Source organism: Neoarius graeffei, chromosome 5 (assembly GCF_027579695.1).
Source record: "Neoarius graeffei isolate fNeoGra1 chromosome 5, fNeoGra1.pri, whole genome shotgun sequence".
Taxonomy (NCBI): domain Eukaryota; kingdom Metazoa; phylum Chordata; class Actinopteri; order Siluriformes; family Ariidae; genus Neoarius; species Neoarius graeffei.
In genome coordinates, this window is record NC_083573.1 from 77,942,816 (window position 1) to 77,969,118 (window position 26,303).

Sequence of the window (26,303 nt, forward strand, 5' to 3'; positions counted from 1 at the left end):
ACAGACTTGAAAATTAAGCTTAAATAATTATTTTTTATTCGGCTGTTAGAATATACTGGTGTCTCTTCAAAAAAAAAACCCTGCATTTTCACAGATGTATTGCTGTAAACATGCATCTGGTATCGTTCAGAAATAAGAGGGGGAAAAAAAACACTGCACTGAAATTGCCAACTTCAGTGAGTTGTGTTGAGTTTGGCTCACTTGGTGATCTTTCGCAATTACAAAAGAACAAAACAGATTTGGATAAATAATGGTGCAATGTTGGGGGTGTTGTTTTTTTTTCTTTTTTCACTCTACATGTGTGCAGTGGAGGTGCTGGTGCCAATCATAAAAGTGCAAAACTCCTGTTTATTTTCATAATCACTCACGAAGCAGACTTTAAATCACGTTAGAGCCATTTGCTAACCATCAAATTTGTATTTCTTTTAGTTACTTACACTTCATTACTGCACATTCAGCATGAAGAACCAAATTAGTGTGGATTGATTAACTTGTTCAATAAGTCTCATCTCATTATCTCTAGCCGCTTTATCCTTCTACAGGGTCGCAGGCAAGCTGGAGCCTATCCCAGCTGACTACGGGTGAAAGGCGGGGTACACCCTGGACAAGTTGCCAGGTCATCACAGGGCTGACACATAGACACAGACAACCATTCACACTCACACTCACACCTACGCTCAATTTAGAGTCACCAGTTAACCTAACCTGCATGTCTTTGGACTGTGGGGGAAACCGGAGCACCCGGAGGAAACCCACACGGACACGGGGAGAACATGCAAACTCCACACAGAAAGGCCCTCGCCGGCCACGGGGCTCGAACCCGGACCTTCTTGCTGTGAGGTGACAGTGCTAACCACTACACCACCGTGCCGCCTGTTCAATAAGTCGATGGAAAGAAAATGAAAAAGTTTAGTCAATAAATATGGTCCTTGGATAATGTAATGTACTGTCCAGTATGGATGAATATCACCATAATATACCCTTAAGAATTAAGCTACAACCCCAATTCCAGTAAAGTTGGGACGCTGTGTAAACTGTAAATAATCACAAAATGTGATAATCTGCAAATCATGGAAACCTGATATTTCATTGAAAATAATACAAAAACAACATAGCAAATGTTGAAACTGAGAAATGTTATTGTTTTTTTTTTTTTAATATATGCTCATTTTGAATTTGATGCCAGCAACACATTTCAAAAAAGTTGGGACAGGAGCATGTTTACCACTGTGTTGCATCACCTCTACTTTTAACAACACTAACCGTTTGGGAACTGAGGAGACCAATTGCTGTAGTTTTGAAAGAGAAATGCTGCCCTATTCTTGCCTGATATACAGTTTCAGTTGCTCAATAGTTTGGCATCTCCTTTGTCATATTTTGCACTTCGTAATGCGGCAAATGTTTTAAATGGGAGACAGGTCTGGACTGCAGGCAGGCCAGTTTAGCACCTGGACTCTTTTACTACAGAGCCATGCAGTTTTAATATGTACAGAAAGCAGTTTGGAATTACCTTGCTGAAAGAAGGAAGGCCTTCACTGAAAAAAAAAAAGATTTTGTCTGGATGGCAGCATATTGCTCTGAAACGTGTATATATCATTCAGCATTAATGATGCCTTCCCAGATGTACAAGCTACCCATGTCATGTGCACTAATGCACGCTCATACCATGGCTTTTGAACTGTGCACACAACTTTTTCAGTCTTTTGTTGCCCCTGTCCCAACTTTTCTGAAACGTGTTGCTGACATCAAATTCAAATTGAGCATATATTTTTCAAAAAAACAATAAAACTTCTCAGTTTCAACATGTTGTCTTTGTACTACTTTCAATCAAATATACGGTTTCCATGATTTGAAAATCTTCACATTCTGTTTTTAGTTGTGTTTTACACAGTGTCCCAACGTTTTTGGAAATGGGGCTGTATAATGTGTCATGGGATGGCTTGGTGATGCTGCCACTTCTACCAAACCTCACCCATGAACAACCCAAATGACAGACGTGTACTCCTCCTTATTCCTGTACTGTGCTGAGTCTCCTGCAAGAACTATACATTTGTCCCCCTGGGCTCAATAATGCAAGTGTATCTCTACACACTAAAGGCCAATTTATGCTGACAACGCAGTCCTCGCAGATAGCGTCGCAGACAGTGTCTGCGTAGCCCCCCCACCTTTGCAGACGCTCTGCGCGCACCTCCCAAAAATTGTGACCACCGCAGAAGCCTCGCAGACAAGAGGGCTCTGATTGGTCCACTCTACATCCGCTGTACACGCACTTCCGCTTCCCTACTTTCCCGGTTTGGTTTGTTTTCACGACCGGCATTTTTAAAAACACGAGCGAAGATGGAGCAGCATGAAGAGCGGTTGATTGAGGAAGTACGTACATCTATACGACTCCAGTTCTAGTCATTATAAGTAACCGGAGGATAAACACTCCACTAACCACACCCACCAACTACTCCTAGCGACTTCGCGCCCCCTTGCGTTGTGGCGGTGAATAACATCGCGCACGCCTATTACTCCCCGCTCAACGATAAATTACAACTGTCTGCGAAAAGCTATCTGCGAAAGCCTTGTCGCAAGAGCATGCAGAGGCCTTTATAGTACATACGTACAGCCGGAGTCTGACTGCTGCACTGGCACCCGTTTATGAACACATTTCTCACTCAGAGGAAATGCTTTCCTTTCTGTGCAAAGTCCCTTTCCCTGGAGTGCATGAGGTAAGAGGTCTGAGCTATATAAAACACACCCATCCACCCCCACACGCACCCCCACACGCCCAAAATCCCTGCAGAGGCTGCGTCTACAACAAAACAAAGCCAAAGCTTTGCCTAGAGTTGATTCTGTATTATCTGGAACATTTAACACTGCTGCTATGCCAAGCTTTACACCATTTCAGATCCGAGCATGGTAAACTTGGGTTAAATTCAGAGAAACTGGATGCCTATTGTTTATACGTCATCTCGGTTCTGTTTAATGAGTTTCCAGTGTCATTAAACTGGTGTGTCAGCTACTGGGGGGAGGGGGGGGAGGAACACACATACAAGCTCTGACCAGAACCAAGTCACTCATTTATCCATCTCGGTCACTGACGACTGACTAGCCTCAAAGCATTTACTGACAGACCTGTTCTTTAATTAAAGGGGTACCAAATATAACATATACAGTTGCTGATGTGACAAAGTAACGTATTCTTAAGTATTCTATCAAATTTATATACTAGAAAACAACGAAATATCTTGGTAATTGTAAATATAATAGTCGGTACGCTAAACGGCACAAGAGTCGCCATTTTTAAAAGACCGTGACGTCAGCCCTACCCACTGCACTAGGAGAGAAGCGTGTAATCATGGCGTCGGGCGCATCAAGTGAAGGCGACAGCTCTGCCGAATCGTACGAAAAGATCCCGCAAGACACACTGCAAGCAGGCTATGGCTTAGAAGGGTACCAGTTTGAACCTAGGGGAGGTACTCTCGACTCCGATGATGACGAAAGAAGAGAAGAAAGCTCGAACTCGCTTGGTGTTTTTCAGCGGAAACGAGTGAAAAGACACGTCTGGAGGATCGTTATGCTTTCCATCGGTCCTGTTATTACACCCGAAAGCAACACACTGTGGCATTGTGTAGCCGATCACTTACAATTCATCCTACTTTCCGATTCACACGTGCTATTCCCAACCTCAATGAGCCAACACAACTGGGCACATACATACGTCATGAGTGTTACGCAGAGAAAATGAACGTGCATTCTGATTGGATAAAATTAATATCATGGCGGGCTGTTCAAACTGCGGAAATAGTTTGCTCGAGCTACTTTCAAAACACTATAACTTTCCAACCTTAGAACAAAAAACTTTTGTAAGTCTTGTATAAGGTTCGTTAATGTGCGTTTTATTGTTATATTTACTCTATATATTACCCTCTGTTCCCCTTTAAGTGGAGTATTTTAGAACAAACAGATGAAATTCAGTCCAAAAACTGTAAAACCAGACCAAAAAAAGGCTTTAAGGCTACGTTCACACTGCAGGCTGAAGTGACTCAAATCCGATCTTTTCGCCCATATGTGACCTGTATCCGATCTTTTATTGACAATATGAACGACACAGATCCGATTTTTTCAAATCCGACCCAGGCCGTTTGGATATGTGGTCCTAATTCCGATCTCTATCCGCTCTTTTCATATGCGACTTCAGTCTGAACCGCCAGGTCGCATTCATCCGACTTACACGTCATCAACAAGCCACAAACGTCACTATTCTGCGCTGAAGTAGGCGGCGGGTCTCTCAAAAAAAGTTACAACAACATGGCGCATAATCACGGGCGCAGATAGAGGGTGGGACTCGTCCCACCCAGATTTAAATTCACCTCGTTCGGTCCCCCCCCCCACTTATAGGGAGGAAAAAACGTCTATGCTGTCTTTCTTTGCATAAGGCAAACCTCACGGAAAAATCAAAAGACTAATTACCATTCGGTTTATTGAGGTGCACAGCAGTGTATACATAGTTGCAACAACTCGCATAAAACAAAGACTGATATTCGGTTGGTTGAGCTGAGCAGACTGCACAGGTTGCGAGCTCGAGCTTGGTTGCTATGGTTACTAACAACAAGTTTGACAGGCATATCGGGGTTGGGGTTGGTTTGCTGGCAGCTTTGTTCCCCCCCCCAGTTCAAAAAACGTATCTGCGCCCCTGCGCATGACATCGATGCGAGGGACGCTTCGGGCTGTGAAGGTTCTGAATCTTCTCAATGGAAGGACGCAGAGGTTAGGGAGCTGATTTCCATTTGGGGGGATACAGCTATTCAAGCTAGATTGGATGGGTCATACCGCAACCGGGCGGTTTTACTTCCGTAAACACTGGCCATGCTCACTGCGTGTGACGTCGTCGTATCCTGCAATGCGCATGCGGAACACTTTTAGGTCGCTTTTCGTTCATACTGAGGATCACATACAAGTCGCATATATTTGTTAATGTGAACGACCTCACAAAAAAATCGGATTTCACAAAAAAATCAGAATTGAGCATTAAGCCTTGCAGTGTGAACGTAGCGTAAATGTACACCTGTGAGGCTGTAAATATGACAAGATTCAAGAATCATTTACTCCCTTTGCTCAGGACCATAAACATATTGACTATCATGAGAAAACTTACTCAAGTAATACCTTCAGGGCTCAACAGTAACAGTAGTGTGTCTAAAAATAACAATGTCGTAATATCTAATTATAGATTATTAGACATTCAGTGCGTTTACATGCACATAGAGAAAATCGAATTTCTGCCGTAGCTCGACTGAAATCGAAGTTCTAAATGCCATGGAAACACCTTAGCTCGGCTGAAATCGAACCGAACTGGATTCCTCGTAATCGAGCTACGCGACCTAGATTATGCGATTGTAGCCGAGCTACTTAGTGCATGTATACCCTATCGAGCTACGTAGTCAAACTACTTACTTCAGCACTGCCCCTTCCGGAAGTGACGAGTGACGAGAACACAAGCGGGAAACACAACAGCCTCGGTCGGCATGACAACAGTAGTAGTAGCGAGCAGCAGAAGAGGTCAGGAGGAACAAGGAGAACAAACGTCGTCGTTCTTCTTGTGAACACGGAACTGATAACTTTGTTTATACTCTTGAATAGCTCTTCTTCATGACGACAACCGGAAGTGTACCAACACGATGGGGCGTGTAGCGCCACCTGTGGCTCGGGTGCACAATGTACCTCACACAATAGCTCGATTTCCTTGTGTGCATGTAGGATTGGATTTCTCTGGCACCCCTGCTGGGACCCTTAGCTCGATTACCGACAGTAGCTCGATTTGGATGTGCATGTAAACGCACTGACTGAATTCATTGAGATCTGAGAAAGGATGACCAAATACCTCAATAAAATAAATATTTATGGTGAATCTTCATTTCATTCGGACATTCATTGTATTTTTCTTTTGTATGGTTCACATGAACCATCACAAATGTTGCGAAATATTTGGCGGGAATTGTACGACAGTGCCGAACTCACTCACGGTTTGTTTTCATCCACAACGCGATTCTGTCAGTTTCACTTCTTTAAATTAATTTACCCTTCAAGATTTAGCTTTATTTCCGCCAGAAGCTTTGAGTTCGAGTGAGTCTAACTTTTAAAACTGCAGATCAGGTAATGGGTTAGAACAACACACGCACCATAATGAGGCACAAGGTAGTTTTTGTTTGTTGTTACAGTTAAAGTTTGAGTTTTACTGAAAAATTATAAATCATTAAAGCATAATGATTATCGTAACCGTACCTGCTTTTTGATAAACTTCGTTAATCGGTTTCCTTTCATTAAACTAGTAAATACATAGTAATAAAAAGGTTATGGGCAGGACAAGTGAAAAATCTTGCTGCTTGTCCGAGTGGATTAAAACGTTAATGTCGAGCCCTGACCTTATTCTTGGCAACACAAGTAAAACTAATTAGATGACTAGATTTATTAGATCATGGCCAAAATATACAAAAATTGAAAAAAAAAAAAAAAGATAAAACCTTTAAAGCGTTCCTCGGCGCTCCTCTAAATGTACTCTACATACTTTTCATGGTGAAATTTGCTTCTTGCACTTCAGGCCACGGATTGTTGGCTCTCGTCCTGAGCGCTGACAGTGAAAGTGTGTGTGGGGGGAGGGGGTTTATTTCAGTCGCGACTTCTTGTTTCATAGTCAAAATCATTAATTAGAAAAAGAAAAAAAATGAAAGCCTCATGAATGAACAAGTTTTTTTTTTGTGGTGGTGGTGGGGTTTTTTTTTTGGCGTTCATTTTTGCACAACCTCATCAGAAGTAAAATCTGCAACAACGCAAGCAGCGATGAGGGGCCCAAGCTGCCCAGCAAGTATGTCACCAAGTCGCCATGACAACTTGATCAGATCATCTTGATTGAAAAGCATGGCTGTACCGTAAGCACAGCCAGAAGGTTTTACACTACCGTTCAAAAGTTTGGGGTCACCCAGACAATTTAGTGTTTTCCATGAAAAGTCACACTTTTATTTCCCACCATAAGTTGTAAAATGAATAGAAAATATAGTCAAGACATTTTTCTGGCCATTTTGAGCATTTAATCGACCCCACAAATGTGATGCTCCAGAAACTCAATCTGCTCAAAGGAAGGTCAGTTTTATGGTGTGTTCATGTGCTATGGGAATTATGGTAAATACCAAACGCCGACATGGAAAGCACACATGAACGCCCCCTCTTGTGGTATTTTCCACTGGGCAACTCGTAGAAAATTTTGATGCACGAGTTGCCGAGATGAGACGAACTTTAACCTTTTCAACATGGCGGCGAGCGGTACAAGACTAGCTTATGAACCAAGAAAGAAGTGGTTTTCACCTACGGAAAGCTGACTCTCACCTTTTAAATGAGTCATGTTATGTATATTATATTATTATAATATGTATATTATAGCCGAATACAAAATATTCTGTGGCTGTCCAAAGAACGCCAACTATGATCTAGATACTGGCTACTCTCATTGTTGTGGCTACAGCCAAATTTCCAAAAACTGCGTGGCATTCAATGTGTTAAGAAAATCTCTACTTGTCATGATCAGGAAATATTCAGCATTATTTACCTTTTGACTTTTGATAACTCATATTCCTGCTGCAGCTGATGAACAAGGCAATCTATAATTGCTTTAGCCAAATAACAGGCCTGATTCTGAATCTGGTCCACCATCTTTAATTTGTCAACAACAACAAAAGCATGTGAACACAACACACTGGTAAATACTGTACCACTTCCCAACTGTGGTTGGTAGAAGAGAGCAACTGGACTTGCTTGAAAAGTCTTGAAGACGTTTCGCCTCTCGTCCGAAAGGCATCCTCAGTTCTGTCCGTCTCTGTTCAGTGATGGTCGTTCCAGGTTGACAAAAATGAACGATCCTCTCTGGCTAAGACGTCTGCCAGTTTTCTGGAAGTCCTCTCATACTCCCGCACAAGTCGAAGGGAACTCATCCCAAAGTGCGTAGAAACATATCTGTGAAGATACTCAGTCGTCCAGGTACATAGTAATCTGTACTTATCTGTAATAGTAATCATAGTAATCTGTAACAGATTACTATGTACCTGGACGACTGAGTATCTTCACAGATATGTTTCTACGCACTTTGGGATGAGTTCCCTTCGACTTGTGCGGGAGTATGAGAGGACTTCCAGAAAACTGGCAGACGTCTTAGCCAGAGAGGATCGTTCATTTTTGTCAACCTGGAACGACCATCACTGAACAGAGACAGACAGAACTGAGGATGCCTTTCGGACGAGAGGCGAAACGTCTTCAAGACTTTTCAAGCAAGTCCAGTTGCTCTCTTCTACCAACCACAGATTACTATGTACCTGGACGACTGAGTATCTTCACAGATACACTTCCCAACTGGAAAATATCATCTTCCCATAGCACATGAACGCAGCATTATAGCTTCTCTAAAGAGCTAAACTGTTTTCAGCTGTGCTAACATGATTGTACAAGGGTTTTCTAATCATCCATTAGCCTTCTGAGGCAATGAGCAAACACATTGTACCATTAGAACACTGGAGTGAGAGTTGCTGGAAATGGGCCTCTATACACCTATGGAGATATTGCACCAAAAACCACACATTTGCAGCTAGAATAGTCATTTACCACATTAGCAATGTATAGAGTGCATTTCTGATTAGTTTAAAGTGATCTTCGTTGAAAAGAACAGTGCTTTTCTTTCAAAAATAAGGACATTTCAAAGTGACCCCAAACTTTTGAACGGTAGCGTAGGTCAACTGGCCAAAGATTTGGTGTAACTGAGATAAGAGCTCACATCTTATTTGGGCCGACTGCCTTTGATTTTGGATGTCATGGATGCACTTTTTTTTTTTACGTGAAAAATGCATCCGAGAAAATTTTCAGGGTTGTGAAGATTTGATGAAAATTCTCTTCATTATTCTTCTTTCGGCTCCTCCCGTATGTTCGGTGTCGCCACAGCGGATCTGTTCTGCATAACCCTCCCCGATCTATCCAGACACGGGACCGGCACTAAGCATGCACTGTGTTGTGGCTAGGTATTTTTTTTTTACCTAATCTGCATGTCTTTGGACTGTGAGGGAAACCAGAGCACCCGGAGGAAACCCATGGGGAGAACATGCAAACTCCGCACAGAAAGGCCCCTGTTGGCTGAGAGTTTCAAACCCGGAACCTCGTTGCTGTAAGGCGACAGCGCTAACCACTACACCACCAAACTTCTCTTAATTATTCATTAAAAAAAAGGTGCCAGTGTCAATTAAAATGACATGCCGATTTGTCATGCATCATCGCTGGAATCTCCTTATCGTTTCTGTTCAGGAAAATCAACACTTCAACATTCATTTGGTTCTTAAAGGGCATATCCTGGACCAATTTCGTGTTTTTTATATGAAAGTATGTTCCTTTACACACTCATCCAGAAGGGTAATTTTGCACAAGGCCATCTGTCTACAGCAGAAAAAAATAAAATAACAAAACACGTCTGGAAAAATCCCAAGGGAGTCTGGAGCCAGATTCGTGACGTTACCTGCGGAAGTGCCAGCAGGCTGCGAGAGCTTTGCACGGCACAGCCTGTGTAGACCAAGCGCTCCCATTTCTCTCTCATTGTCCGGTCTTTTGGGAAACGATGAGTACTAATCCCATCAAGATTGGTGTTGCTACACCCTCCTACGCTACATCTGTTAACCATTTTAATAATTACACGATAACGTTGAAGAAATTTGCAGAAAACCACCAGGTCGTTTTCTCATCAACAAACCAGTGCTGACGTAGGAGTCAGAGGGAGGCGTCCCGCACGCGACGTCACAAAAATCAATGTTTGCCAGGAAATCCAAATGCAAAGTTTTTTCAGAGGTGGATGAATTTGCTTCAAATGGCTTGATTTCAACTGAATTTTTCTAGTATTGCGCAAGGTAAAAAAATTGCAGAAAATGCAACAGATATTTGACCAAAGTTTATTATCTCATCTCATTATCTGTAGCCGCTTTATCCTGTTCTACAGGGTCTCAGGCAAGCTGGAGCCTATCCCAGCTGACTACGGGTGAAAGGCGGGGTACACCCTGGACAAGTCGCCAGGTCATCACAGGGCTGACACATAGACACAGACAACCATTCACACTCACATTCACACCTACGGTCAATTTATGGCGTATTCACACCTACGTTGTTTGGTCCGGACCAAACGACCCAAATTTCCCTTGGTCCGGACCTTTTGGGTTGGTCTGAATACAAACCACCAAACTCTGGTCCGGACCAAACAAGCGGACCGAGACCGAGCTGCAAGGTCGGACTCGGTCCGGACCAAAGGAACCCTGGTGCGGATCTTTTGGAGGTGTGAAAGCAGACCGGACCTAATCCGACAGTTTTGTACCTCGGGAGCTTCCGTCGTTTGTCGAGCATTATGGGAAACAGTGTCTTGACACTCCACCGCAAATTGCAAACACTGTTTCGGTTGTCAAGGGAACCTTACAACAGTCGTTCAGTCATTCAGACCAGTGGTAGGCTAGACTACAGAGTACAAAAAATGAGTAGGGGCAAACGTGGGCCGAGGAAGAAACGCGTACCCTTGTGGATATCTGGGCAGATGTCCACATATCTGAGCTTTTGGAGAGAACACACAAAAATGCCGACGTGTTTGCTGTATTCAGTGAGAAAATGAAGGAGAAGGGGTTCACGCGCTCCCCAGAACAATGTCGGCTAAAAGTGAAGAAACTCCGTCAGACCTACATTAAAATCAGGGACATTCTTTCAAAAAGTGGCGGTACTAGCGACGCAAAAAAGAAATTCATCTATTGCGTGAAGAGCCAGAACTGTCACAACATGACGTGCGCTCATCAGCGCTATCCTCCGTAGCCGCCTTGCCTTTTGTCGTCGTCATTGATAAATTACTTGTACAACAGCATAGTAATCGCACAATTGTGAAAAGAGTAAAAACTGGAAAAAACATATAGCTTTGATGACATTAAAAAGAATAACAGCACGGAAAGCCTCCATGACTACTTTTGAACTTAACGCTTTGTGCGCGTGTCGTCTCTGACCAATAGCTGAACGACCTCAGGGCGCGTGGCTTTGCTGACAGATTTTGGTCCGCTTACTAAAATGTACAGTGTGAAAGCGAACCGTACCAAAATGAAAAAAAAATAAAAATTTGGTTCGGACCAAAGCAAGTGAACTATCGAACTATCCTGGTCTGAATACTAGGGCTGTAACGATACACCCAACTCACGATTCGATTCGTATCGCGATTTTTGACCCATGATTCGATACGCCCACGATTTTTTTAAAAATGTTTTTTTAAAGTAGTAAATTTGACTTATTAACATTTACTTACTTACATTAACTATTTAATAACAAATAATTCAGACCACTGCAGAGAATGAGTAATATGTATGCAAAAATGAACAAATGTATATCCAAAGATTGTTTTATTTCTCAAAATAATATTGTTGAGCCGGAAGCTCTGTTTTTTTTTGGTTCTGAAAAAGTCATTTTTCCAAATCGTGTAAATCCGTTAAGATTTTTTTTGGGGGGGGGGGGGGGGGGGGGGGGGGGGTGGCTCTCTCACTGTCTCACTCTCATAGGGCCAATGATTTTCTGTGATCGCGGAAAACAGATGGAAATTACGGAATTGTTATGGTGAAACATTGCTCGCGTGTCAAAATGTAACTGCCGCAGAAGGCTTCCGCCCAAGCAGACATGCCTTCAGTGTTGCCAGATATTGCTAACGGTTTCCACCCCAAAATATGTTCAAAACCAACCAAAAAGCACCTAAACCTGCCCAATCTGGCAACACTGCATGCCTTTCCGGTCAAGTGATTGTGATTGGCTTGTGGCACACCTAGCCAGCCAATGAGCTGCTCGTTTACAGATTCGCTCCCCGCGTCGCAACCACAATGGCGACCGCTTAAAGGAAATGAATGCTCTGCCAGTGGCGAGTGTGGACGTTGCGTGACTCGCAGAAGATTGTCGCAGGTCGGCGAAAAAACGACTTACTAATAGATATTAAAAAAAAGTAATTTAAGTAAGTTTAAAATGTAATTTAAATAAAAAGTAAAGTATTCATAAATTGAAGTTTGGAAGCGCCTCTGTTTTTGGGCTGAGGAGAAGTTTGAAAGGGTGTACCGCGATTCTGCCTTCTTGTATCGCGATACGGATCATGGCTCTGTGTATCGCGATTTCGATTTGCATATTGTTACAGCCCTACTGAATACACCCTTAGAGTCACCAGTTAACCTAACCTGCATGTCTTTGGACTGTGGGGGAAACCGGAGCACCCGGAGGAAACCCACGCGGACACGGGGAGAACATGCAAACTCCGCACAGAAAGGCCCTCGCTGGCCACGGGGCTCGAACCCGGACCTTCTTGCTGTGAGGCGACAGTGCTAACCACTACACCACCGTGCCGCCCAATACCGAAGATGTGCCCTTTAATGCTCAGGCTGTGACCAGAGTGTCTGGTCTGTAATCCTGCTGGACAGAGATGAGATGAGATGAGATGAGTTGAGTCTGATGTAACACAATCATGTGTGATGTGAAAGACTGCTGGCAGGACAGTGTGTGCAATCTGAAACTAAACCATACATCAGGGTCCTTTTGAAACACATCCAGAAACCACTCCTTTCACGTGCCAGTGAGTTTTCGAGGTTGGGGAATCGAACATGCACAGACAGCCATGTTTCTGTTATCGCGAGGATTCAAATCGCGTTCAAGTTTTATGCCTGGAAGAAAAAGAAAAAAGATCCAAGTTGTTGCAGGGGGGGCAGGTTCGGTTCGGTTCAGACACCACTGCTGGGGAATTACACTGTAAAACACATAACCTGAAGGCGTCAAATCATCCAGGAGGGTATTACTGCAGCGGTATTAAAATCACAGCAGGGCAAAGCTCACTTGCATAACTCTACAGACCGAGAGACAGAGAGAGAGACAGACAGACAGACCGAGCCTGTGGGCCGTGTCACTCATTCAGCAGAGTGCTAGCTTTAGCTGCAGCTCTTCCCCACTCTGTACAGAGAGAGAGAGAGAGAGCAGTCCCATCCAAAGTCAACAGCAAACACACTTCAGCACACAACTTCGACCATAAAACCAGCAAGAAAAGCTTTAACAACGTCGAACACGCCATGTCGTTAATAACGCAGCGTGTTTAGTTTTTATTCTCACCGTTTAATAAGCTGTTTTTTCCTCCTTTTGACACTTCCTCGGGCGTCTGTAGCACCGTCAGAGCCGCGATGACCCGCCCTCCGTCCGCCTCAGCAGCTCCACTCTCTCTCTCTCCCTGCCCGACCTCTAAACGTCCCGCCTCACAACCACACTCAACCAATCATCTTCCACAAATTCTGACTGACACGTTCATTGTCCAATCTCAATCATCAAAATGTGGCTTTGACAGTCTCTGTAGCCTATCTGAATCCAAAGCAAAAAGTATTTCCCTGCACTGTCCTGGTGAAGTACTTCATGCAAACTGCTTTTCTTTTCTTTTGCCAGATCTTTTTTTTTTTCTTCTACAATGATTTGCATTAAACAAATAAACTATTCAAAATATACCCAAGCCCTTTTTTGGACCATGCAATGAAAACAAAGTATTAATAATCCATTGTTTGTTTGTTTGTTTGTTTGTTTATTTGGCCATAAACGTACAATAAAAAAAACGGTACAGGTGTGGCAGGGATGACACAAAAAAAGCGTAAAAACTTGTTTCCATTGTGGTCCCTTATCACAGACAAAAAATAGCTACACACAATTAAAAAATAACAAAATAAAATAATTTGACAATACTGTATAACTGAATATCATGGGGAAGCATAGCAAAAATGTGAAAACTAATACCATAACAAATAATACTGAACAATATTGATAATGTTAATAATAATAGAAAAACAAGAAAAGCAAGATAAGAGGGGGAAAAAACCACATAATAATAATAATAATAATAATAATAATAATAATAATAATAATTAAATTAAAATAATAATAAATAAAGAATGAAATTAAAAAATATAGAAACTAAAAATGCACATAATCTGCTGCTTCCTCATCAAATAGAATGAGGAAGCAGCAGATTATGTGTATTTTTAGTTTCTATATTTTTTAATTTCATTCTTTATTTATTATTATTTTAATTTAATTATTTTTAACCACTACACCACCCCATAAATAAACTATTCAAAATATACCCAAGCCCTTTTTGTACCATGCAATAAAAACAAAGTATTAATAATCCATCCATCCATTATCTGTAGCCGCTTATGCTGTCCAACAGGCTAGAGCCTATCCCAGCTGACTATGGGCGAGAGGCGGGGTACACCCTGGACAAGTCACCAAGTCATTGCAGGGCTGACACACAGAGACAAACAACCACTCACACTCAGAGGAAACCCACGCAGACACGGGGAGAACATGCAAACTCCACACAGAAAGGCCCTCGCCGGCCGCTGGGTTCGAACACAAAACCTTCTTGCTGTGAGGTGGTCATGCTAACCACTACACCACCCCATAAATAAACTATTCAAAATATACCCAAGCCCATTTTGGGCCATGCAATGAAAACAAAGTATTAATAATCCATCCATCCATCCATTATCTGTAGCCACTTAACCTGTCCAACAGGCTAGAGCCTATCCCAGCTGAATATGGGCGAGAGGCAGGGTACAGCCTGGACAAATCGCCAGGTCATTGCAGGGCTGACACACAGAGACAAACAACCACTCACACTCGGAGGAAACCCATGCAGACACGGGGAGAACATGCAAACTCCACACAGAAAGGCCCTCGCCGGCCGCTGGGTTCGAACACAGAACCTTCTTGCTGTGAGGTGGCCATGCTAACCACTACACCACCCCATAAATAAACTATTCAAAATATACCCAAGCCCTTTTTGTACCATGCAATAAAAACAAAGTATTAATAATCCATCCATCCATCCATTATCTGTAGCCGCTTAGCCTGTCCAACAGGCTAGAGCCTATCCCAGCTGACTATGGGCGAGAGGCGGGGTACAGCCTGGACAAGTCGCCAGGTCATTGCAGGGCTGACACACAGAGACAAACAACCACTCACACTCAGAGGAAACCCACGCAGACACGGGGAGAACATGCAAACTCCACACAGAAAGGCCCTCGCCGGCCGCTGGGTTCGAACCCGGAACCTTCTTGCTGTGAGGTGGTCATGCTAACCACTACACCACCCCATAAATAAACTATTCAAAATATACCCAAGCCCTTTTTGGGCCATGCAATGAAAACAAAGTATTAATAATCCATCCATCATCTGTAGCCACTTTATCCTGTTCTACAGGGTCGCAGGCAAGCTGGAGCCTATCCCAGCTGACTATGGGCGAAAGGCGGGGTACACCCTGGACAAGTCCCCAGGTCATCACAGGGCTGACACATAGACACAGACAACCATTCACACTCACATTCACACCTACGCTCAATTTAGAGTCACCAGTTAATCTAACCTGCATGTCTTTGGACTGTGGGGGAAACCGGAGCACCCGGAGGAAACCCACGTGGACACTGGGAGAACATGCAAACTCCACACAGAAAGGCCCTCACCGGCCGCGAACCCAGGACCTTCTTGCTGTGAGGCGACAGTGCTAACCACTATACCACCGTGCCGCCAGTATTAATAATATCAAATAAAATAACAACAGTGCTTAAACACTGTATCATGTATTATGTATAATTGGAACAAGATAACAGTATGGAAATAGAACAGCTATTGTTATACAGTAATTGGGGAAAAGAAAGTACACGCTCCTTCAGACAGATAGACTGAATAGTCGTCAAGTTTATTTCTATAGCGCTTTTAACAATAAACACTGTTGCAAAGCAGCTTGACAGAATTTTAATGACTTAAAACATGAGCTCATTTTATCCCTAATCTATCCCCAGTGCGCAAGCCTGTGGCGACGGTGGCAAGGAAAAACTCCCTCAGACGACATGAGGAAGAAACCTCGAGAGGAACCAGACTCAAAAGGGAACCCATCCTCATTTGGGCGACAACATGACTAACATTAACAGTTTTAACATGAAGTCAGTTTCGTTGATGTTATAACTCTTCATTGATGGAAACTTGAGTGCAAAACTGTTCATGACAACTGCAGTCCTAAAGTTAGCAAGTCAAATGTAGTCCATCCATCCATTATCTGTAGCTGCTTATCCTGTCCTACAGGGTCACGGGCAAGCTGGAGCCTATCCCAGCTGACTATGGGCAAGAGGCAGGGTACACCCTGGACAAGTCACCAGGTCATTACAGGACTGACACACAGAGACAAACAACCATTCACACCTATGGTCAATTTAGAGCTGCCAATTAGCCTAACCTACATGCCTTTGGGGGAAACTGGAGCACCCGGAGGAAACCCATGTGGACAATATGCAAACTCTACACAGAAAGGCCCTCACCAGCCGCTAGGATCAAACCCAGGACCTTCTTGCTTTGAGGCGACAGTGCTAACCACTACACCACCGTGCCGCCCTCAACTGTAGTCCTCAGCCATAAAAGCATTACTGTAAGTGTCTAGAGCGTCTTCCAAGTGTGACTTTCAACTGTCCATATGGGGCCGTCCTCCACAGGAGCGATGTGATGAAACTCCAACCAGACATAGGGCATCAGGATGGATGATAGAATAGATAAAGATAGAATATCTTTATTGTCATTGTAATATATACAACGAAACTGGAGTGCAATCCTCATCAGTGTAAAACAAACTAATAAAAAGGATTTCAATTAAGCTAAAACTTAAACTATATAAAAATTATAAAACAGTCAAATTGACAGAGACAACAAATAAACTAATAAACTAATAAAAAAAAACCTAAAACTTAAAAAACACTGTAAAAATTATAAAAACAGTCAAAAAACAGTCAAACACACACACAACTACATTCACCCGGAAACATTGCACAAATCCCTTATTGTACAGTATAAAAAGACATGGACACTAAGAGCAGGTTAGCGAACCCTGACCTGATGTGTTGAATTTAGAGCTTGTATGGCAGTTGGGTAGAAGCAGAAGTCTATTTGTTCTAGCTTTGATGGCCCTATACCATCTGCCTGACGGTAGTAGCTCAAACAGAGAGTGACCGGGGTGAGATGTGTCCTTTAGGATGTTATCAGCTTTCCTGAGTTCAGTTCCATGTTTTCACCACCCTGCCACCTTAAATGTACTAAAGTATTTTTTTTTAAAGTAATATACATGAATATACAGAACCTGTCAAGTCCCATGGGCTGTATTGCACAATAGTATTGCAGCAGTGAGTGAGTGGAGGTGTGCTGTTCAGACCTGTGAATTAGTTGGAGGGGGCAGTGAGTGCTGTGAGTTCAGTAGTGTGATAGCTATGGGGTAAAAACTGTTCCTCAGCTGGGTTCTGCGGGCATACAGGATTCTGTAGCACTTTCCAGATGGCAAAGGGATAAAGAGACTGTGTCCAGGGTGGGTTGGGTCCTTGACAATATTTTTGGCTCTGCGGGTGCACCAGGTGTGACAGATTTCTTCCAGTGATAGAAGTGGAGTGCCCGTGATCCACTGAGCTGTTTTTATGATGCACTGCAGGGTCTTCTTGTCCCCCAAGGTGCAGCCCGAGTACCACACAGTGATGCAGTATGTGATCACTGACTCTATGGTGCACCTGTAGATGTTCATCAGCAACTGTTGAGGCAGTTGTGCTTTCCTCAGGGTCCTCAGGAAATGAAACCTCTGAAGACTTTTTTTAGCCAGTACCAAAGTGTTTGTGGTCCATGACAGGTCCTGGCTGATGTGTATGCTAAGAAAGTGGAAGTTCTGGACTACCTCCACCCTCTTGCTGCTGATGCTGATGGAATGGTGGCCTCCATGCTTCTGTCCCCTGAAATCCACAATGAGTTCTTTTGTCTTTTGGAGTTCAGGACAAGGTTGTTGTCTCAACTCCAACACTCCAGTTTCTCGACCTCTTCCCTGTAGGCTGACTCATTGTTATCTGAGATCAGACCTATCATGGTTGTGTCGTCTGCAAACTTGATGATGATGTTGGAATCATGTATGGGTTTGCAGTCATGTGAGAAGAGGGAGTAAAGGAGGAGGCTGAGCACACAGCCCCGTAGTACTCCAGTATTTAGAGTGATGGAGGTGGAGGGAGTTTACCGATCTGTGGTCTGTTGGTGAGAAAGTCCAGAATTCAATTGCATAGGTGTGTGATCAGTCCAAGGTTATTCAGTTTGATGGCCAGTTTAATGGGGGGGATGGTGTTAAAGGCAGAGCTGTAGTCAATGAACAGCATTTGCACATAACTCTCCTGCCGCTCCAGGTGTTGCAGGGCAGTATGAAGGGTCAGTGAAATGGCATCCTCCATTGACCTGTTTGATGTGTAGGCAAATTGGTGTTGGTCGGGGGGACCATTGCCTGTTTTGGGACAGAGATAATAGTGGCAGACTTGAGGCAGGTGGGGACCATGGCCTGTTCCAGGGAAATGTTGAACAGGCTGGTGAAGACTGCAGTCAGCTGACTTGCAGTGTTTCAGCACCCATCCTGGGACACCATCAGGTCCAGCCACTTTATTAGGGTTGATGTGGCTGAGGGCCCATCTCACCTCATGCAAGGTAAGCACCAGTGCATTCGGTGGGGCCTCCGAGCAGGGTCAGCTTGGTGTGGTTGTGGCTGCTGTCATTGTCAAACCGTGCAAAAAATGGTTCAGTTCATCAGGGAAGGATGCAATGCCTGTGCTGGTTGGACAGGTGTTGCTGTTTTTGTGGTCCGTGATGGACCTGATGCCCTGCCACATGCGCTGGGGGTCAGAGTTGTTGAAGTGCTCCTCGATTTTGTCTTTGTAGGAGCACTTTGCTTCTCTGATACCTCTCTTTAGGTTGGACCTGGCTGTTGAGTAGGTCCCTGGATCACCAGTGCAGAAGGCATTGTCACATAGCTTCAGCAGCTTTTGAACTTCCCTGTTCTTGTTCAATGTGCAAATGTTCTTGAAAGTGGTAACATTGTCCATGCAGAAGTTAATGTAGGCTAAAACTGAAGAGGCATAGTTGTTTAAGTCTGTGTGGTTGTACTGAGGAGATTCCTGTATGAAAAAATCCCAATTTGTGTCATCAAAACAGTCTTGTCATCTGGTCATGGCTCCTTCAGGCCAGACTCTGATGGTCTGCACAGTGGGCTTTGTTCTGGCAATGAGGGGTTTGTATGCTGGGGTCAGGAACAAAGAAATATGATCAGAACGTCCAAGGTGGGGGGAGGGGGACACTTTGTATGCGTTTGTTACATTACAGTATATGTGGTCCAGCGTGTTATCTCCTCTGGTTGGAAAATCAACAAACTTGTAGAATTTGGGGAGCACAGTTTTAAGATTGCTGTGATTAAAGTCTCCAGCAATAATGAACACAGCATCTGGATGGGTGTTTTGCAGTCCGGTTGTAGCATCATGCAACTTAGCAAGTGCTAACTTAACATTAGCATGAGGGGGTATGTAAACAGCGGTGAGAAACACTGCAGTGAATTCCCTCAGTACATGGAAAGGTCTACCGTACACTTCAGTGTGATAAATTCCAGATCCAGTGAGCAGTATTGTTTAGTAATGACTGTGGAAATGCACCAGGAGTTACTCACATAAATGCACACGCCGCCACCTTTATCTTTTCCAGATTCAGCAGTCCGGTCTGCCCGGTAAACAGTCTGGCCAGATAGCTCAATAGCCGAGTTGGGGATGTTAGCATTTAACCAAGTTTCCATGAAACCTCACTGATGGAAGCCTTTCTGTAGGGAGTTTGCATGTTCTCCCTGTGTTTGCGTGCGTTTCCTCTGGGTGCTCTGGTTTTCCCCATAATTCAAAAACATGTAAATTAAGTAAGCCACTGCATATTTAGTGCCTGTCCCAAGCCTGGATAGATTGGGGAGGGTTGTGTAAGGAAAGGCATCTGGTGTAAAACCTATGGCAAATCAAATATGTGGAATAGGTCTGCTGTGGCAACCACTAATGGGAGCAGCTGTAAGAAGATGACTACATGAATTCAGCCTGATTTTGACATGATTTTGTTGTGGCTGACAAAATTCCAGAATGATGAACAGGCCTTGTAGTCTCATCTCATCTCATTATCTCTAGCCGCTTTATCCTGTTCTGCAGGGTCGCAGGCAAGCTGGAGCCTATCCCAGCTGACTACGGGCGAAAGGCAGGGTACACCTTGGACAAGTCGCCAGGTCATCACAGGACTGACACATAGACACAGACAACCATTCACACTCACATTCACACCTACGGTCAATTTAGAGTCACCAGTTAACCTAACCTGCATGTCTTTGGACTGTGGGGGAAACCAGAGCACCCGGAGGAAACCCACGCGGACACGGGGAGAACATGCAAACTCTGCACAGAAAGGCCCTCGCCGGCCACGGGGCTCGAACCCAGACCTTCTTGCTGTGAGGCGACAGCGCTAACCACTACACCACCGTGCCGCCAGGCCTTGTAGTGTGACAATCAAAGAACAGTAATGTGGCATCTGGGACACCCCCCAACACCCTGACAAAAAGTCTAGAAATTGTGTATTTTCTCACCCAGTTTGACAATTCCTACAATGTGTTCCTTGATAGCCATAATTGACAATTTCTTGACCCTCTTTACCAGTGACATGCAAGGATGTGAACAATGATTGTTTGGAGTCAAACTTGTAGTGTTGTCAGTCTCCTGACCAAAAAAACAGCAAGAATTTATGGCACTATAATTGCCTAATCTGACATGGTGACCATCATGAAAGACAAAATACCGTGGACCCTGAGCCCGGCATAAAAGAATAATTAGCAGCCAGGTGTTACTAATGATATGCACAAGATTATTTAATCATCAAGAACTGTCTCTACCTCTATAAAAGCAGACCTTTTGGCAGACTGGTCTTCTGGAGCACTCAGGTGTGTGTCTACAGCATGCCAAGAAGAAAGGACATCAGCCATAACCTCAGAGAAGCAACTGTTGTTGCTTATCAATCTGGGACAGGTTATAAGGCCATCTCCAAGCAATTTGAAATTCACCATTCTGTAGGGACAAGGACTGTTTACGAATGGAGAGCCTTCAAGACAGTTGCCAATCTTCCCAGCAAATTCACTCTAAGGCCAGATCATTTAATGCCCATAGATATCAAGATTGTGGATTGTCCAGGACATGGATTGTGCAACTTAAGGCAATGTATAAATTAAGGGTTGATGTATGTAGCCGGGTACATCCTGTAAATTATGCACTGAAGCACTTTATACATTCAGTATGTCAATGTGTATAAGGGAAAGATGGCTGTTGTTTGTGTGTGTGATTCTGAATATGTTCTGGCTGTGATGAGTGCAAAGAGCAAGTGGGAGAGATGATGACATTGCTATACTATCTGCAGACTCCTCTGTGGTAGATGTCTTACAGTGAGAAGAGATTTGTCCCTGTGATACAGCATTACATTTTTACAAGCTTAACGTTTTTACTTTTTTACAGCATTATTTTAATCAATAGCTGTTTATTTTAAGCCATTAAATATATGAATGATGACAAACTGCACAGCTAAGGGAACAGAGGAATTGACTACCCTGAGCCCAGGTGTGAACTAAATTTGCATTTTAAAGACATGGGTAGTGAGCCTACAAAGACTGCACCTGGCCCTGTGAGTCCAGAAATTCCAGGAACACGTCTTTGTTTCAATATAAGCTAATAACAATAACATCTTGTGCTTTCAGACCAAAGACGACTGTTCTCATTTCAATCATATTTTCTCCCAAATGCTTTGTATATATACATACATACATATATATATATATATATATATAAACTAAATTTAGTTCATCAGAGGAGAGCAAAGCCACTTCATACATGTGCACCACCACTCTTGGGCACTTCAGCCCAAGACTGTCCCACATTAAACTAACTGCATGTTTTGGACTGTGAGGGAAACAGGAGCACCCAGAGGAAACCCACACAGACACGGGGAGAACATGCAAACTCCACACAGAACTGCCCCCGTCAGCCACTGGGCTCAAACCCAGAACCTTCTTGCTGTGAAGCAACAGTGCTAACCACTACACCACCGTGCTGCCCCTTACTAGTTATGACTTCTATATTATCAAGTCAGTACAAAAAAACATTTTAGCGTTCCAAACGTTCATTTTTCAGCATAAAATTAAATGTTACATAAAAAGTTTTTTTTTTAATGTTGAAACATTTCATTTCATTATTTTTAAGCAATTTTTTTGGGCTACAGCATTTCTTTACATGTGTCTAAGACTTTTGCAAAGTACTACAGTGGTGCAGTTTCCGAACCCTTTAGAATTTTTTATATTTCAGCATAAATATGACCTAAAACATCATCAGATTTTCACACAAGTCCTGAAAGTAGATAAAGTGGACCCAGTTAAACAAGGGAGACAGAAATATTATACTTGGTCATTTATTTATTGAGGAAAATGATTCAATATTACATATCTGTGAGTGGCAAAAGTATGTGAACCTCTAGGATTAGCAGTTAATTTGAAGGTGAAATTAGAGTCAGGTGTTTTCAATCAATGGGATGACAATCAGGTGTGAGTGGGCACCCTGTTTTATTTAAAGAACAGGGATCTATCAAAGTCTGATCTTCACAACACGTTTGTGGAAGTGTATCATGGCACGAACAAAGGAGATTTCTGAGGACCTCAGAAAAAGTGTTGTTGATGCTCATCAGGCTGGAAAAGGTTACAAAACCATCTCTAAAGAGTTTGGACCCCACCAATCCACAGTCAGACAGATTGTGTACAAATGGAGGAAATTCAAGACCATTGTTACCCTCCCCAGGAGTGGTCGACCAACAAAGATCACTCCAAGAGCAAGGCGTGTGATAGTCGGCGAGATCACAAAGGACCCCATGGTAACTTCTAAGCAACTGAAGGCCTCTCTCACACTGGCTAATGTTAATGTTCATGAGTCCACTATCAGGAGAACACTGAACAACAATGGTGTGCATGGCAGGGTTGCAAGGAGAAAGCCACTGCTCTCCAAAAAGAACATTGCTGCTCATCTGCAGTTTGCTAAAGATCACATGGACAAACCAGAAGGCTATTGGAAAAATGTTTTGTGAATGGATGAGACCAAAATAGAACTTTTTGGTTTAAATGAGAAGCGGTATGTTTGGAGAAAGGAAAACACTGCATTCCAGCATAAGAACCTTATCCCATCTGTGAAACATGGTGGTGGTAGTATCATGGTTTGGGCCTGTTTTGCTGCATCTGGGCCAGGATGGCTTGCCATCATTGATGGAACATGAATTCTGAATTATACCAGTGAATTCTAAAGGAAAATGTCAGGACATCTGTCCATGAACTGAATCTCAAGAGAAGGTGGGTCATGCAGCAAGACAATGACCCTAAGCACACAAGTTGTTCTACCAAAGAAAGGTTAAAGAAGAATAAAGTTAATGTTTTGGAATGGCCAAGTCAAAGTCCTGACCTTAATCCAATCGAAATGCTGTGGAAGGACCTGAAGTGAGCACCTCATGTGAGGAAACCCACCAACATCCCAGAGTTGAAGCTGTTCTGTACGGAGGAATGGGCTAAAATTCCTCCAAGCCGGTGTGCAGGACTGATCAACAGTTACCGGAAACCTTTAGCTGCAGCTTTTGCTGCACAAGGGGGTCACACCAGATACTGAAAACAAAGGTTCACATACTTTTGCCACTCACAAATATGTAATCTCATCTCATCTCATCTCATTATCTCTAGCCACTTTATCCTGTTCTACAGGGTCGCAGGCAAGCTGGAGCCTATCCCAGCTGACTACGGGCAAAAGGCGGGGTACACCCTGGACAAGTCACCAGGTATCTGATGTTTTAGGACATATTTATGCAGAAATATAAAAAATTCTAAAGGGTTCACAAACTTTCAAGCACCACTGTCTACATACAGTGCTCAGCGTAAATGAGTACACCCCCTTTGAAAAGTAACATTTTAAACAATATCTCAATGAACACAATTTCCAAAATGTTGAAAAGACAAAGTTTAATATAACATCTGTTTAACTTATAATGGGAAAGTAAGGTTAATAATATAACTTAGATTACACATTTTTCAGTTTTACTCAAATTAGGGTGGTGCAAAAATGAGTACACCCCACAACAAAAACTACTACATCTAGTACTTTGTATGGCCTCCATGATTTTTTATGACAGCACCAAGTCTTCTAGGCATGGAATGAACAAGTTGGTGACATTTTGCAACATCAATATTTTTCCATTCTTCAACAATGACATCTTTTAGTGACTGGATGTTGGATGGAGAGTGATGCTCAACTTGTCTCTTCAGAGTTCCCCATAGGTGTTCGATTGGGTTCAGATCAGGAGACATACTTGGCCACTGAATCACTTTCACCCTGTTCTTCTTCAGAAATCCAACAGTGGCCTTAGATGTGTGTTTATTCATGTTGGAAAAGTGCACGACGACCAAGGGCACGGAGTGATGGTAGCATCTTCTCTTTCAGTATAAAGCAATACATCTGTGAATTCATGATGCCATCAATGAAATGCAGCTCCCTGACACCAGCAGCACTCATGCAGCCCCACATAAGGACACTGCCACCACCATGTTTCACTGTAGGCACCATGCATTTTTCTTTGTATTCCTCACCTTTGCAACGCCATACAGTTTTGAAGCCATCAGTTCCAAAAACATTTATCTTGGTCTCATCACTCCAGAGGATAGAGTCCCAGTAGTCTTTGTCAGCATGGGCCCTGGCAAACTCTAGGTGGGCTTTTTTGTACCTGGGCTTTAGGAGAGGCTTCTTTCGTGGACGGCATCCATGCATGCCATTTCTCTGCAGTGTACGCCGTATTGTGTCACGGGAAATAATCACCCCAGTTTGGCTTTCTACTTCTTTAGATAACTGCAGTGAACTTGCATGCCGATTTTCTTCAACCCTTCTCATCAGAAGATGCTCCTGTCGAGGTGTTAACTTCCGTGGACGACCTGGACGTCTCTGTGAGATGGTTGCAGTTCCATCTTTCTTAAATTTTGGTAACACTTTTGCTACGGTATTCTGACTGATAAGTAAAGCTTTGCTGATCTTCTTGTAGCCTTCATCTTTGTGGTGTAAAGAAATTATTTTCTTTGGGGAATTCTGGAGAGACAAGTTGAGCATCACTCTCCATCCAGCATCCAGTCACTAAAAGAGGTCATTGTTGAAGAATGGAAAAAGATTGATGTTGCAAAACGTCGCCAACTTGTTCATTCCATGCCTAGAAGACTTGGTGCTGTCATTAAAAATCATGGAGGCCATACAAAGTACTAAATGTAGTAGTTTTTGTTGTGGGGTATACTCATTTTTGCACCACTCTAATTTGAGTAAAACTGAAAAATGTGTAATCTAAGTTTATATTATTCACCTTACTTTCACATTATAAGTTAAACAAATGTTATATTAAACTTTGTCTTTTCAACATTTTGGAAATTGTTTATGTTCATTGACATATTGTTTAAAATGTTACTTTTCAAAGGGGGTGTACTAATTTACACTGAGCACTGTACCTACATTTTATACATACACACCTTAAATTAGGATAATTGGGTTTTACTCTTTTCCAACATTATTATTATTATTATTATTATTATTATTATTATTATTATTATTGCACATTTCATACAAATATGTTCACATGAGCATTACAGTAATTTACAACCCCGATTCCAAAAAAGTTGGGACAAAGTACAAATTGTAAATAAAAACGGAATGCAATAATTTACAAATCTCAAAAACTGATATTGCATTCACAATAGAACATAGACAAGGGCGGCACGGTGGTGTAGTGGTTAGCACTGTCGCCTCACAGCAAGAAGGTCCGGGTTCGAGCCCTGTGGCCGGCGAGGGCCTTTCTGTGCGGAGTTTGCATGTTCTCCCTGTGTCCGCGTGGGTTTCCTCCGGGTGCTCCGGTTTCCCCCACAGTCCAAAGACATGCAGGTTAGGTTAACTGGTGACTCTAAATTGATCGTAGGTGTGAATGGTTGTCTGTATCTATGTGTCAGCCCTGTGATGACCTGGCGACTTGTCCAGGGTGTACCCCGCCTTTCGCCCGTAGTCAGCTGGGATAGGCTCCAGCTTGCCTGCTACCCTGTAGAACAGGATAAAGCGGCTCGAGATAATGAGAGGAAACATAACAAATGTCAAAAGTGAGACATTTTGAAATTTCATGCCAAATATTGGCTCATTTGAAATTTCATGACAGCAACACATCTCAAAAAAGTTGGGACAGGGGCAATAAGAGGCTGGAAAAGTTAAAGGTACAAAAAAGGAACAGCTGGAGGACCAAATTGCAACTCATTAGGTCAATTGGCAATA

The 26,303-nt window shown here is 43.0% G+C and overlaps 1 protein-coding gene across 10 annotated transcripts in view; it reads right to left on the reverse strand.

The window, feature by feature from the left end:
• LOC132887083 (microtubule-associated protein 4) overlaps positions 1–13,269 on the reverse strand; it is a 271,926-nt gene extending 258,657 nt beyond the window's left edge. For all 10 annotated transcript variants that reach the window (XM_060922440.1, XM_060922439.1, XM_060922446.1 and 7 more), the window contains exon 1: positions 13,162–13,269. The gene's annotated coding sequence lies outside the window, so the exon portion shown is untranslated. The remainder of the gene's footprint in view (positions 1–13,161) is intronic.
• Positions 13,270–26,303: the final 13,034 nt, after the last annotated feature.